The 13,357-nt window shown below is 44.3% G+C and overlaps 1 protein-coding gene across 1 annotated transcript in view; it reads right to left on the reverse strand.

Moving 5' to 3' along the window:
- Window positions 1–13,357, reverse strand: part of PRKN (parkin RBR E3 ubiquitin protein ligase) — an 888,769-nt gene that overhangs the window by 511,289 nt on the left and 364,123 nt on the right. The window lies entirely within an intron of this gene.

Genomic DNA, 13,357 nt, shown 5'->3' on the forward strand with positions numbered 1-13,357 from the left:
GGTCCTTCCACAGTGCCTTCACGGACACACCAAGACCTCCCAGGGCACCGTGCCCTGAAAAGCTGCAGTCCGCAGGCCTGTGTTTCCACAAGGGCCCTGCTTCATGTGCACTTTCTCATTCGAAAGGGCACTGCTGACCTGGGAGTGTGTCCCCATCAGCACAGTCAGCAGAGCTTTGCTGGGAGTGCTTTGGTTCCTTACACAAAGCAGTCTCAGCCTGCAGGTGCATTTCCCAGGGCCCACCTGGACTGCTGTGCTCTCTGTAGCATCCCTCACTCAGAGAAAGGGCTGCTACTCAAGAGGTGCTCAACACTCTTAGTAATGAGAGGCATCACTTTGAGATACCAGTGAGAGCCCGTCGAGGAAGCAGTGGAAGGGCATGGACAAGGCTCCAACGCCATCAATGGACATGTAGCTTTCAAAAGCAAACCAGCAATACGTGTCAGGAGCCCGGAAAAAGTTCAAAACTTTTTTTTCCTTCTAAATTGTAGAAAATGCATATGGGCCCCTGAAATACTAAGAACAGAAAAGGCCAGATGCAATCGGCTTGCAGATGCTGTGTACAGATTGAAAGAAACTGGAAATTGCCCAGATCACCAGAGATAGCTGGATGAACACTCCTTTTAAAGCAAATGACATGCAGTCAGGGAAATGCATTGTGCTCGCTGCTTGGTGAAAGGAGTGCAAAACCCAACTCAAGTAGGAGTCCAAGCATTTAGATGAGTTCGGCCAGGTTAGGAAGAAATCAAGACATAATCCGCATCCTTTTAGGTAGCCATCTTCTCACTACGGATACATGTTAATTGTTTAAAAATTTAAGAATTTTCTTCAGTGTACAACAATTTAAATTGATGACTTTTTTTAATAAAGATTTAATTTTTATTGTAAAGTCAGATACACAGAGAGGAGAGGAGACAGAGAGGAAGATCTTCCGTCTGATGATTCACTCTCCAGGTGAGTGCAATGGCTAGAGCTGAGCCAAACCAAAGCCAGGAGCCCAGAGTCTCCTCTGAGTCTCCCACACAAGTGCAGGGTCCCAAGGATTTAGACCATCTTCGACTGTTTTCCCAGGCCACAAGCAGGGAGCTGGATGGAAAGTGGGGTTGCCAGGACATGAACCGCTGCCTGTATGTGATCCCAGTGCATGCAAGGTGAGGACCTTAGCTGCCAGGCTACTGAGGCAGATCCCTGAATTGGTGACTTTTAAAATGAAAATCCACCTGCCAATCACAGTCACAGAGGTCCTGGGCGCAGTGGTTGAATGCATCAGGACCCCTGTGGCTGCTGGTCACCATTGGCCAGCTGTGTGAACACAACGACCTCCTGGTGGTCCTGAGGGCATCATTCAATTTCCACTTAAAATCTGACAACCAAGAAAACCCAGAATAGAACAGAAGCTCACACTGGTCACAAAAACATTCCCCAGGCTTTCTGGGAGTGGGAATGGGTTCTATCCCCACAGATCTACAAGGATGCTGAGCGCTCGACATCAGGGCAAGGTCCCATGGCCTGGGCTGGCAATGTGAGGAGTAACAGCAGAGGACGGCAGTGGCCACAGCCCTTTCATGACCAGAGACCCCCGGGCCACGCCAAGCCATTGACGGAGGTCATCGCGAGTTGGCACACACACCACTCTCACCCAAGGCTTCAGCCCAGAGCAGCCTGGTCACACTGCAGCGGATTGCGGTGTAAATGCCAGCAGAACAGGCAACTTCTCTGGCTTCCCCTGCTATCTGCTATGGTGCTGTCTCCACGTGGCAACACACATGTGCACCACACACAGCACACATAGCTTGCTCTACTCGACAGAGTAACTGCCTGGGCAAGTTCTATCAGAAAGAGCTGGAGCCTTTTTACAGGAGCCTCTTCACTCAGACCTGACAGGAGCCAGGGTTGGGATTACCAGCTCTGGCAACGCTGCATCCCTCACAAAACAAAAATCAGTATTTGAGTAAATCTATGCCATTATCAAGTTGATTTAACTTTGTTGATTTCAAATTTTAGAAATCATAAAATTTCAATTGCACAATTCTTGCCCATTATGCTTTCACTTTTTGAAATGGTTGAGAAACATGAGAAGAAGAAGAATGATTCATGACAGAGGAAAATTACATAAAATTCATATGTCAGTGTCCTCAAACAAAGTTGTATTGGCACAACTGCATTTCCCTGTGTCCTTTGAGGCTGCAGGGGCACAGTGCAGTCACTGAACACAGACCTTGTGACCTGTGGACATACAGGGCTCACTGCAGGCCCTTTGCAGACAAACTTGCTGAAGACCTGCCAGATTCCACTGCAAAAAAAATCCTCTTTTATTTTGAGCAATGAGGCAGCACTTCGGCTACCACACCATTACATGAGTCTGTATGTGTATCCTGGGTCTCAAGTGAGAAATAACTTCCTTGGAACTACTGGCCTGAGAAATAAGAGAACACACTGGCCACGAGGAAGCAGTTAAGTCAAGGGGTTGGCACCAGGGGTGGGTGCAGGAATGTTTGAAAGTAGCAATCACATCTGGTGAGCACAGATCTGTCCAGAGTGTGTGGTTGCCAGCAGGTGAGTGTGACACAGAATTATATTTAAACATACTTTGCTGATACATGTAAGTCAGCAAGGCAAAAATAAAAGTCTATCAAACTGCAAAGGGTGATAAAAATCTATCTATCAAATATGAGTTAATCCAAATGTTAGAGCTAATCCAAATGTTATTTTGGCTATGTCTTTTAATTCCCCATTGAGTGGAAAACTTAAGTTCAAAACTGACTGGCTTATAAACAAATACCAATCTAAAAAGGTCCAAAGAAGACAAAGAAAATAGGATTTTTTTCTTGAATTACCTAAATAAATGCTGTAATCTGTTTCTTTATATGTGGGTGTATGCCCTATTGCTTCAAATAAACTAGAGACCCTATTTTCTAAAACCTTACTAGAATATCTTGAGTACTTGTAGTTTTTGAAAAGAGCTCTTTTCAAAGTAATTTTACTAGAACTGTATTTTCCACCAATTATCTCTCATCAACAAAATTGTTACTTTAAAAATATTCTCTTAAATGACTCCACAAACATTTAAGCCATATCATTAAACTTGAGGGGGCAAAACACTTTGGAAAATTGTACTTGGAAAAACAGGCAGGAAAGTTGGCAGTAAGGCACCTCTCCATGCAGGCTTGTGATTTGCTTTGTTTCCTCTGTGTGACAGGATGGCAGAGCAGTGTTGGAGCTCACCAACCTGCTGCCTCGGATTGCTGTTACCAGCTGCATGCCCTGGAGATGGCTCTGCTTAATGTGTCCGGAATTTGCTCTCCACGCTGGAAAAGTCTCAGATGTTAGAAACATCCTTCCACAGCACTTATGAAACCCTCGCAAAGCATCACGTGCCAGGAGCCTTGAAAACAGCCTGGCACCTAGTCACTTACGAACATGTTAACTCTTGCAGGAATATTCTTCTCTTGCTGGGTAGGGCTACTTTTAGTCTTCTTCCACTGGCTTGGAAGATCCTAAGTTGTTGCCAAAGAATTTACAGAGCTGTCATTAGAGCAGGAGCTCAACAGATAACAATTGTTAATAACAAACAAGAAAAAAATGATAAGAAAAAACCCTTGCTCTAAAACGTCCCTCTCTTCAGCAAATATTTATTGAATAGCTTTAAATTCAGGAGGGTGTAATTATGAAAAGGCAACAAGAATCCTTTTTCTGCTTTTAATGCTTACATTTATCTATTCAGAAGCTGAACACAAAGGCACGGACTCACTGAGTGAAGAGACAAGAGAGTAAGTAAGAGAGAGAATCATCCTTCTGCTGGCTCATTCCCTAACTGGCTGCAACAGCCAGGGCTGAACCAACTGCTGCAGCCAGGAGCCCAGAATTCCACCTTGTTCTGTGACGTGGGAGGTGGGAGCCTCACGACTTAGCCCATTGTCTGCTCACTCCTCATACGCATTAGCAGGAAACTGTATGCAAGTGAGGCAGCAAGGCCTCAAGCAGCTGCTGTGATAGGAACACAGGCGTCCCAGGGGCCAGCCCTGAGCTTCTGCACTCCTCTCCAGACTGGTCAACCTTATGGAAGAACCACGAAAGCTGATGTCAGAGTTACACAAACACACACACTCAGACCTAGAAGGTTTTCAACGCTGCGTGAAGGGCTGGCTAAATGAAAAGCAGCAGGTGACACACACACCCCTGATGCAAAGGCAAGGCAACAAAGCTGGTTTGGAAATCTGCCGGGCATACTGAAGCAAAAACACAGTCTTAACATATAGCTAACATATGTTACATGCACATGATTACCTAAAATGTATGAAAATACACCCACGTGGAGAACCAGTTTCTTTAGAACAGCCCCACACTGAGAGATCCCGCTGTATCAAACATGGAAAAACAAGCTGGTATGTCCATCCAGAGGAATATTACTCAAAAACAAGCAGTATTACATTGCTTGTGAGGTTAATCAACATGGAAGAGCCTCAAAATCGTGCCAAGGGAATGAAGCCAAACACGAACAGAGCAAGTCAGATAATTCTATTTATAAAACGACAAACCAATCTACAGAGACCAGAGCAGAGTCCTGTGAGCTTGGTGCTTGGAGCAGAGGCTGGGCTGGACGACACGGGGCATCAGCAAGCTGGGGATCATCAGGCGCTGGGGATCATCAGGCGCTGATCTGAAGTCCTAAGCTCCAGTACCTCGCAAGGCAGCTCAACTACGCTGGAGGTCATTCAGGTAGGCTCTGACTCAGGGTTCTTACATGTAGAAGAGGTTTCAACACACATGCACACTCACATACACTCACATATCTATATGGAGAGAGAGAGAATGGATCTTGTGAAGGCCCAGAGTGGAGACACAATCTCCAGGCTGAGGGGAGAGGTCACAGAGAAAGCTAACCTCAATCCTGGACTTTGAGCCACCAGGATTCTGAGAAAATAAATTTCATTGATTCATTCACTGACTTAAAGATCCTTTGCTTTGAAAATCAGAATTACAGAGAAGGCAGAGAGACAGAGGCGAGTGATTTTTCCACCTGTTGCTATCTATAAACAGATGCAAATGCTCCGCAATTAAAAATATGCAAAAAACTTTAATAAACATTCAGAAAAGATGGCATATGCAGTAACATGCAACATCATTAATAATGATAATTCACAGCATCATAACATCAGCAAAATTCAAGTTAGACTACCAATGTAAAATTTCATTTGATTCCTGTCTAGCAGTATTAGATATGGGTAAAGATAAGGCTCAGCCATTAGTTTTCACATACCATTGGTACAAATTCAAAATGATCCCTTTGGAAATGGTCATAACTGCTTAAACTGCTAAGCAGACCTAAATTTTGGCTTAACATTTTCATGCTAATGCATTGACCCAAGAGAAAAGAAAAATATATACACAACCACACACACACATCCCTGTACAAAAATATTCATCGTGGCCTTATTCATATTGATTCCCATGTTAAGTAAAAGTTCTCTGACAATGAATAAATGAACCATAATATGACAAACATTATTATATGTACAGCAGTTAGATGAAAAACAGTTTCTCACATAACACAGAAAATATTGAATGAAAAGAGAAAGCACAAATTTATTTAATTTATATGAAATCCAACCCTAAGAGAAAAATCTATAGTGACAGATATCAAAAGGTAGTTCTCTTTGGTGGGGGGAAAGGGAGGAAGGACTTTTACATATGCTTTTTAATTTGTTCATTGTTATCAGAAAGGCAGATTTTACAGAGAGAGAGGTCTTCCATTCACAGGTTCATTCTCCACAGCTGCAATGGCTGCAGCTGAGCAATCTGAAGCTGGCAGATAGGCATTCCCTCCTGGTTACTGGACCAGAGGAGCTGGGACATGAACTGGTACCCATATGATATGCTACTGCAGCAGGCAGAGGGTTTCTTTGCTACGCTTGGCACTAGTCCTGGGGTTTGCTTTTATAGATTTCACATATTGCTTAGATTAAGTATTTATCTTTCTTGGCCTGATTTATTTCACTTAGCATCATGTTCATTCACTTTATCTCAAATGACAGATTTTCCCTTTTATTTTTTTAATAAAACTACCAATTCACTAATCATTAAGGAAATGCAAATTAAAATCACAGTGGGATATGATTTCATACCTGTTTGCCATTATCACAAAGATGAAATGTAGGTGTAGGCAGGGATGTGGAGGGAAGGAATTCCTTGCACACCACAGCTTTGAGTAGGAATTAATACCGGTGGCAAAAAGAAAGATCTTCAAAAAGTCAAAAGTAGAAGTCCCATGGACTCAACAATCACTCCTGGGAATGAAGGCAGCAGGTCGGAGGCATGGCACGTCCAGGCTCTTTACAGCAGTATGCACAATAGCCAAGACGTGGACTCAAGCTAAGCACAATAACCACGATGGGTGATCGACCAGAGTGTGCGCTAGTGAATGAACAGATAAAGAAGTACGGCTCACTTTACACTTTGTCATTGCTCTCCAGAACAACAACCTGCATGTTCCACGTCACCGGCAATTAATGAGATGACTCTTATCAGTACTGTGGCTTTGAATGGTTCAGAAAAATCGCCATTAGGCTAAAAAAAAAAATGCACTTACATCAAGGACTCTGAACTTTCCATATTTACATGGTTTGCTAAGAATATTAAAATCCTTTATAGAACCAATGAGCAGCTAAATCAGATCCTCTGAATCAAATACATAAACTTTCCCCATCTATAAGATGATAAAAGTGAAAAGTCTGTACAAAGACAGCCCACTCCATCACCACCACACTGCCACATTTTTTCAACCACCATTTCTCTGTGTCCTATGTAATGACTTCCAGCAAGTCCCCACAAAGGCTTTTACTGATCCTGGGTCTCATGGCACAGCCGGAGATGCTGGCAAGGAGGCAAAACGGGTCGAGGGCCCGGCAGCAGAAGGCTGGAGGAGCCAGCCTTGGAAGTACAGCATGGCTGGTTCTCTCTCTCCTTTTCTGAAGAGGCATCCATGGTACTAACAAAGAGGGCAAAAGGGGACAGCTAGCGAGCACATTTCTTTAAAGTAACTGCAAGGATTCTGCTCTGTGCTGCTGTTTGAAAACCTGTGCTGAACTTCCCGTGCTGGGCTCTAGCAGGACTGCTTGGATCCAGGGCTCCTCCGGGATCTTGCACTTTCTTTACAGGCACCCAAACTGTGAGAGACGCATTCCTGCTCCCTGTAAACTCCCACTCTCAGTTTATTCTCTTACAGCAGCACAAAACAGACTGGCAAAGTCTCTTAGAAATGTTTTGGCGTTTGGCTGGGAAGGTGAGAATGCCTGCGCCTCATCCTGAGGGGCCTTGAGCAAATCCCAGGTCAGGCCGCTGCTGGCCAGGGAGCAGGGGTGCTGGACCACCTCCACCCGCGGAGGAGCCCAGCTTCAGGCTCACCGACCCACAGCTTTTGCGAAAATGGAGAGAACAGAGGGTGAGAACTCAGTCTCTCTTTCTGCCTCTAAAGTAAAAATGCATTTGGTGAAATCACAGATACAGGATCAGACGGTATTATCAAAGTGAGAACACAAATTTGTGTGGGTTTTTTCTCCTCTTTTTTGTTATTTTATTTATACATAAGGTGAACACATGTCATGCATTTGACAACGGGGATTTGGGAGCACACTGGTACTCTCTACCCTGCCCTCACTTCCACTTTGGTCCCACTCTGCTGCCCCTTCCTTATTTTTTTCTTAAAGACTTATTCATTATTATTGCAAAGGCAGATCAGATTTAGGGAGAGAAGGAGAGACATAGAAAGATACTCCATCTGTTAGTTTGCTCATCAAAGAGCCAGAGTTGAGCCAATCTGAAGTCAGGAGCCTGGAGTTTTGGGCTTTCCTCTGCTGCTTGCCCAGGCCACAAGCAGGGAGCTGGATGGGAAGCAGAGCAGCGGGACATGAACTGGCACTCAAATGGGATCCCTGCCCTTGCAAGGTGAGGTTTTAGCCACTGAGCCATCACACAAGGGCTCTATTTATTTTATTTTTTTCCACAATGGCATACTTTCAGTTCAGTTCACAATCATAGTCTTAACCCTCCGTTAGGTAAAGAATTCATCATATATTAGCAGAAAAACAAGCCACTGCCCCTGAAATATTCCTTTGCCGAAAGAATGTGCATCTCTACCACATGGATTACATTTTCTGTACTCTCTTTTCCAGTGGCATCCCTTTTATTGCCTAAGACAGACTCTTCTTTTCCACTAGTGTATGTGTATCACATCTTCTTTATCGACAACTTGTCTCTAGCATCATACTGGGAGTTTCCATTTTGTCTCTCAATGGCTGTTCCCTTCCTCTATAGCAGTAAAACTTCAGATCTAGAATTCAGCACAGGGCCACCTGGAAAAAACAACTCTATTTCCCAGCCTTCTTTGCAGTATGTACTGGCCCACAGGACACACGAGAAGTTTCTTTGGTAATTTCCAGTGGTTTTGTTTCTGTTTTACCTTTCCAGTTGGCATTCAGTTATACGTATCTATGGGATAAATGTGAGGTTTCAATGCCTGCACACATTGTAGAGTATTCAAATTAGCGTATCTATCACTTCAAACATTTATTTGTAATAGCAGTAAAAAGAAAAATAATCCTGTCTTCCAGAAATTTTGAAAAGCTGCTACACAATTGTTACCCATATTCACTCTACTTTAGAACAAAATGCCAGAATTGCTTCTCTCTCACTGTATCATTGTAACCATGGGCCAATCTCCCCCTTAGCACACTGGCTCTCTATGGGAGTGACTATCCTACTGTCGAATTCAGTAAGGTCAAGTTCATTAGATCCCACATAGGAGAGAGATCATGTAATTTCATCTTTCTGTCCCTGGTTTTTTAACAAACATAATTTGATCTAGGCTCATACATGTCTTTGGAAATGATTTTACCTGACTGTATGGATGAAAAGTACTCCTTCATGTATATGCACTACGTTTCCTTTCTTTATTCCTCCATTAATGGACACTGAAGTTGGTTCTATGCTGGCACTACCATGAACAGCACTGTGACAAACATGGGAGTGCGGATGTTGTCTTGACAGACTGATTTCATTTCCTTTGAATACATTCCCAGGAATGGAACAGCTGAGTCATAGGGTAACTCTATATTTAGCATTTGTAAAATATGTTAAACAATTGCATGCCAAAAGTTTTTGGCAACTTACATGAAATGTACATATTTCTTCGAAAACAGAAAACTGACATGGGAAGAAGGATAATTTTGAACAGCTCCCTATGTGTTTAAGAAATCAGGTTCATTTGAAAAATCTTACCCAGTTACAACTACAGGCTTAAGAAAATTCATTACTAAATTATGTTAAATATTTAAAGAAGCAGCAATAACACAATAGTGTTCTTTCAGAAAATGTAAAAGAATTAAATGTTTGCCAATTCATTTGCTAATACTGACAAAACTCGATTGTCAAAACCTGATGAGCACCAGAAAAAAAAAAATAGAAAACTGTAATAAAAGGGTAAAATACAGGCCCTGCTCCATGGCCTAGTGGCTAAGGTCCTTGATTTGAATGCGCCAGGATCCCACAGGGGCTCCGGTTCTAAGTCCTGAGGCCCTGCTTCCCATTCAGCTCCCTGCTTGTAGCCTAGGAAAGCAGTCAAGGAAGGTCCAAAGCGCTTGGGACCCTGCACCTATTTGGGAGACCCAGAAGATTCTCTGGGTTCCTAGCTCAGCTCTAGCTATTGCGGCCACTTGGGGAAGATCTTCTCTGTCTCTCCTCCTCTCCGTATATCTCCTTTTGCAATAAAAATAAATAAATCTTTTTTTTTAAAGGGGAAAACACAACATGAAATGTATACTAAATGAAATCTAGAGATACACAAAATTAAAATATGAGCCATTCGATCTTTCTGTTTGCTTTTGTGTGTTGTTCCACTGTTGAGATGTAGCCTCGTGCCAGCAGTCATGGCAGTAACTGTCAACCTTATGCTTCTGATGGAAGACTCCCCAAAGCATTTCCCAAAAAGCCAGTCAGTGATGAAGGATGCCTCTGCTTCCTGCTGACCACAGGGAGGTCTTGCTTCTCTGTGTTTCTGAAGGACTGCTTGGCTGGGTGTAGTATTCCCTGCTGGCCACATCTTTCCCATTTCTGGACTGTTTTATCCCATTTTCTCCTGGCCTGGAAGCTTTCCTTTGGGACGTGCGGCATTGATTTTTCAGTGGCTGCTCCTTTACCACTGACTGGATGGCTTCCTTTTGTTGTGTTTGGAATTCTTTCTTTTGACAGTCTGATTAGAATATTCCTTGGATAGGATGTTTCCTGGTCATATCTAGGGGTCACTTGGACTCGCTGAATCTCAGTACACATATCCTTCCCAAGGCTCGGGGCGGGCTTTAGTACCATTAGTACCATTTAGTACCATTACCATTTAGTACCCATCATTGAATGAGTTTTCTAAGCCTTTTCCCTTCTCTTCTATTGAAACACTCATAATGTTAACATTTGTTTCCTTAATGGTATTCTCTAAGTCTCGAAGTCTTTATCCTTCTTAGTTTTCTTTCCAAATATCTTTTTTGTTTTGCGGAGGGGGGTGTGGTCAGGGTTAATTAAAAAGAAAATTTCTTCAAGCTCAGAAATTCTGCTCCCTGCTCAATTCTGTTATTGAGGCACTCAACCAAATTTTATTTTTCATTTAACCTATTGACATTGAAGCCAAGATTCCTCTTGACTCAGTGTTTTCTTAAGCTTTATTTATGTATTTATTTAAATAGCAGACTGGCAGTGTGTATGACAGAGAATGGGAGAGATAGTACAATTTTCATCCGTTGGCTCATTCCCCAGCTGTCCTTAATAGCCACAGATGGGCTAGACTGAATCCAGGAGTCAGGAATTCTACCCAGGTCTCTACAAGGATGGTAGGAACTCAAGGACCAGAGCCTTCACCTGCTGACCGCCAGGTGTCCGAGCAGAAAGCTCTATCTGGGGATGAGTACAGACTCAACATCAGGCACTCTGATGTGAGGTTTAGCATGTGGGTGCTTCAAGCGGCAGCTCAAACCACTTTTCCCTACAGCCCAACTTCTGGTTCTGTTTTCAAATATTTACATGTTCCCAGGAACAGAGACAAAGGCCAAGGGAGAGACAAAGAAGAAGCGGCTATGTCTCCTTATTCATCCCCCAGATTCTCTCAACAAACGGGATTCCCTCCAGATGCGCCATGTGGGTGTCAGTGCTTGGGTCAGCTCAGGTGCCTCACCGAGTGCACGTGAACAAGAAGCTGGAATTCTAAGTGAGGTGAGACTCCAAACCGGACGCTCCGAGGGAGGATGCAGCCAGCCCTGCTGCCCAGTGGTCACATCCAACATCTGCCCCTGCTTGCTTCTTCTGTATGAACTCCTTTTGCACTTTTGTATCAAGAATCATCTTCATAGCACCACGTAACTGTACATTTCCTCTTGTATCTCAAACTTCAGAGTTATTCTTTGGAGTTTTTTGTCAGGTAATTTGCAATTTGCATTTCCTTTTGTGGTGTTTTGTTAAGAAATCATGGTATTCTTGAGCCCGGTGGCGTAGTGACCTAGCAGCTAAAGTCCTCGCCTTGAACGCGCCAGGATCCCATATGGGCGCTGGTTCTAATCCTGGCAGCTCCACCTCCCATCCAGCTCCCTGCCTGTGGCCTTGGGAAGCAGTTGAGGACGGCCCAAAGCCTTGGGACCCTGCACCCCTGTGAGAGACCTGGAAGAAGTTCCTGGATCCTGGATTCGGATCAGCACACAGCACCGGCCGTTGTGCTCACTTGGGGAGTGAATCATCGGACGGAAGATCTTCCTCTCTGTCTCTCCTCCTCTCTGTATATCTGACTTTCCAATAAAAATAAATAAATCTTAAAAAAAAAAAAGAAATTATGGTATTCTTTTGGAGGTGTCATGTTCCCTTATATTTTCATGGGTTTTTTTAATATTTGTTTTTATTGGAAAGGCAGATTTACAAAGAGAAGGAGATACAGAGAAGAAGATCTTCCTTCTGCTAGTTCAATCCCTAAATGGCCACAATGGCCAGATCTCAGCCAATCTGATACCAGGAGCCAGGAGCTTCTTCCAGGTCTCCCATCTGGGTGAAGAGTCCCAAAGCTTTGGGGCCATTTTTGACTGCTTTCCAGGCCATAAGCAGGAGCTGAAAGTGAAGTGGAGCAGTTGGGATACAAACGGGGACCCATATGGGATCCCAGGCATGTAAGGTGAGGACTTTAGCCACTAGGTTACCAAGCTGGGCCCCTTTTTTCATTTTTCTTATGCGTCTGTTTTTTTATGCATTTGGTGAGTCAGTTGTCTTCTAAGAATTTCACAGAGTGGACTTTCGATGGAAAAGACTCTAAATGTGCTTACCCCTGGTGTGCTGGCTGGAAATGCTGAGATGGTTTTGGTTCCGGCTGAACACTTTAGTGTTCATGTAGTTTCTTCAGCCATAAGCACACTGATGTCATAGGCCCAGGCTGCGGAGAATATGGGACTGCTATGTCAGAATGGCGAACAGCTGCTTCTGTAGGAGTAGATATCCAGTTAAGCTCTCCCCAGGGTCATAGCAAGGTGTGTAGCACCTCCTGACAGGCTCACAGGGCTAACTCTGCAGTGTTAATGGGGCGGTGGTGGTGGTGAGGAGTCACAAGATGGCTCCACACCGCAGCAAAAGGCTGTGTAGGAGAGAGTATAACGGCTGAACACTCTCTGCAGGAAGATGCAGTGGTGGTACCCAGGTGAGTACCCAGGGCTCTCCATGGCATGAGTGAGCATGGTCAGTTAGATGTCCATGGCATGAGTGAGCATGGTCAGGAGCCTCTTGTTCACTTTTCCTTGTTAAACAAAGTCCGCATGGCTCAAAGTTAACCTGAAGATGTGGAACAGCAGATACTATATTCGCAGGTGTCTTTTCTGTAAGGCCATGGCGTGCCTACGACATGCGGTATTGGGTTTGCTTTCTTCCTCAGCCCACATGTGGTGTCCTCTTCTCTGCTATTCTGCCCGAGGCTGGGGAAGGAGCTGACTGTTGGCCTCCTGGCTCTCCGGTCCAGAGGCTCAGTGTGTGAGCACTGGCTTGGGGACAGGAGTTGTGGGGCTCTGTCCAGCACTGGGTATCGCTGTGATGAGCCTGTACAGAGGCTAAGCTGAACTACTGCCCCATGCCCCAAGCTGGAACCGTTCCTCTCCATGCTGTGCTGCTTGGGCCTGGGGGTGACAGGCATTCTCCTATCCTCATGCTTTTCTAACATGACTTTGCTTCTTGCTATATTCAATCAGGTGCTATTGTCCATCACCTGGCTTTCCTGGCAGCAGACGGACACATGGATAGCTGTTCCAGCCACATCTCTGCTGTGAGATGGTGGGTGAAAACCTTACTTGGC

The sequence above is a fragment of the Ochotona curzoniae genome, unplaced genomic scaffold (assembly GCF_017591425.1).
Source record: "Ochotona curzoniae isolate NIBS_2020 unplaced genomic scaffold, NIBS_Ocur_1.0 scaffold_3890, whole genome shotgun sequence".
Lineage (NCBI taxonomy): Eukaryota > Metazoa > Chordata > Mammalia > Lagomorpha > Ochotonidae > Ochotona > Ochotona curzoniae.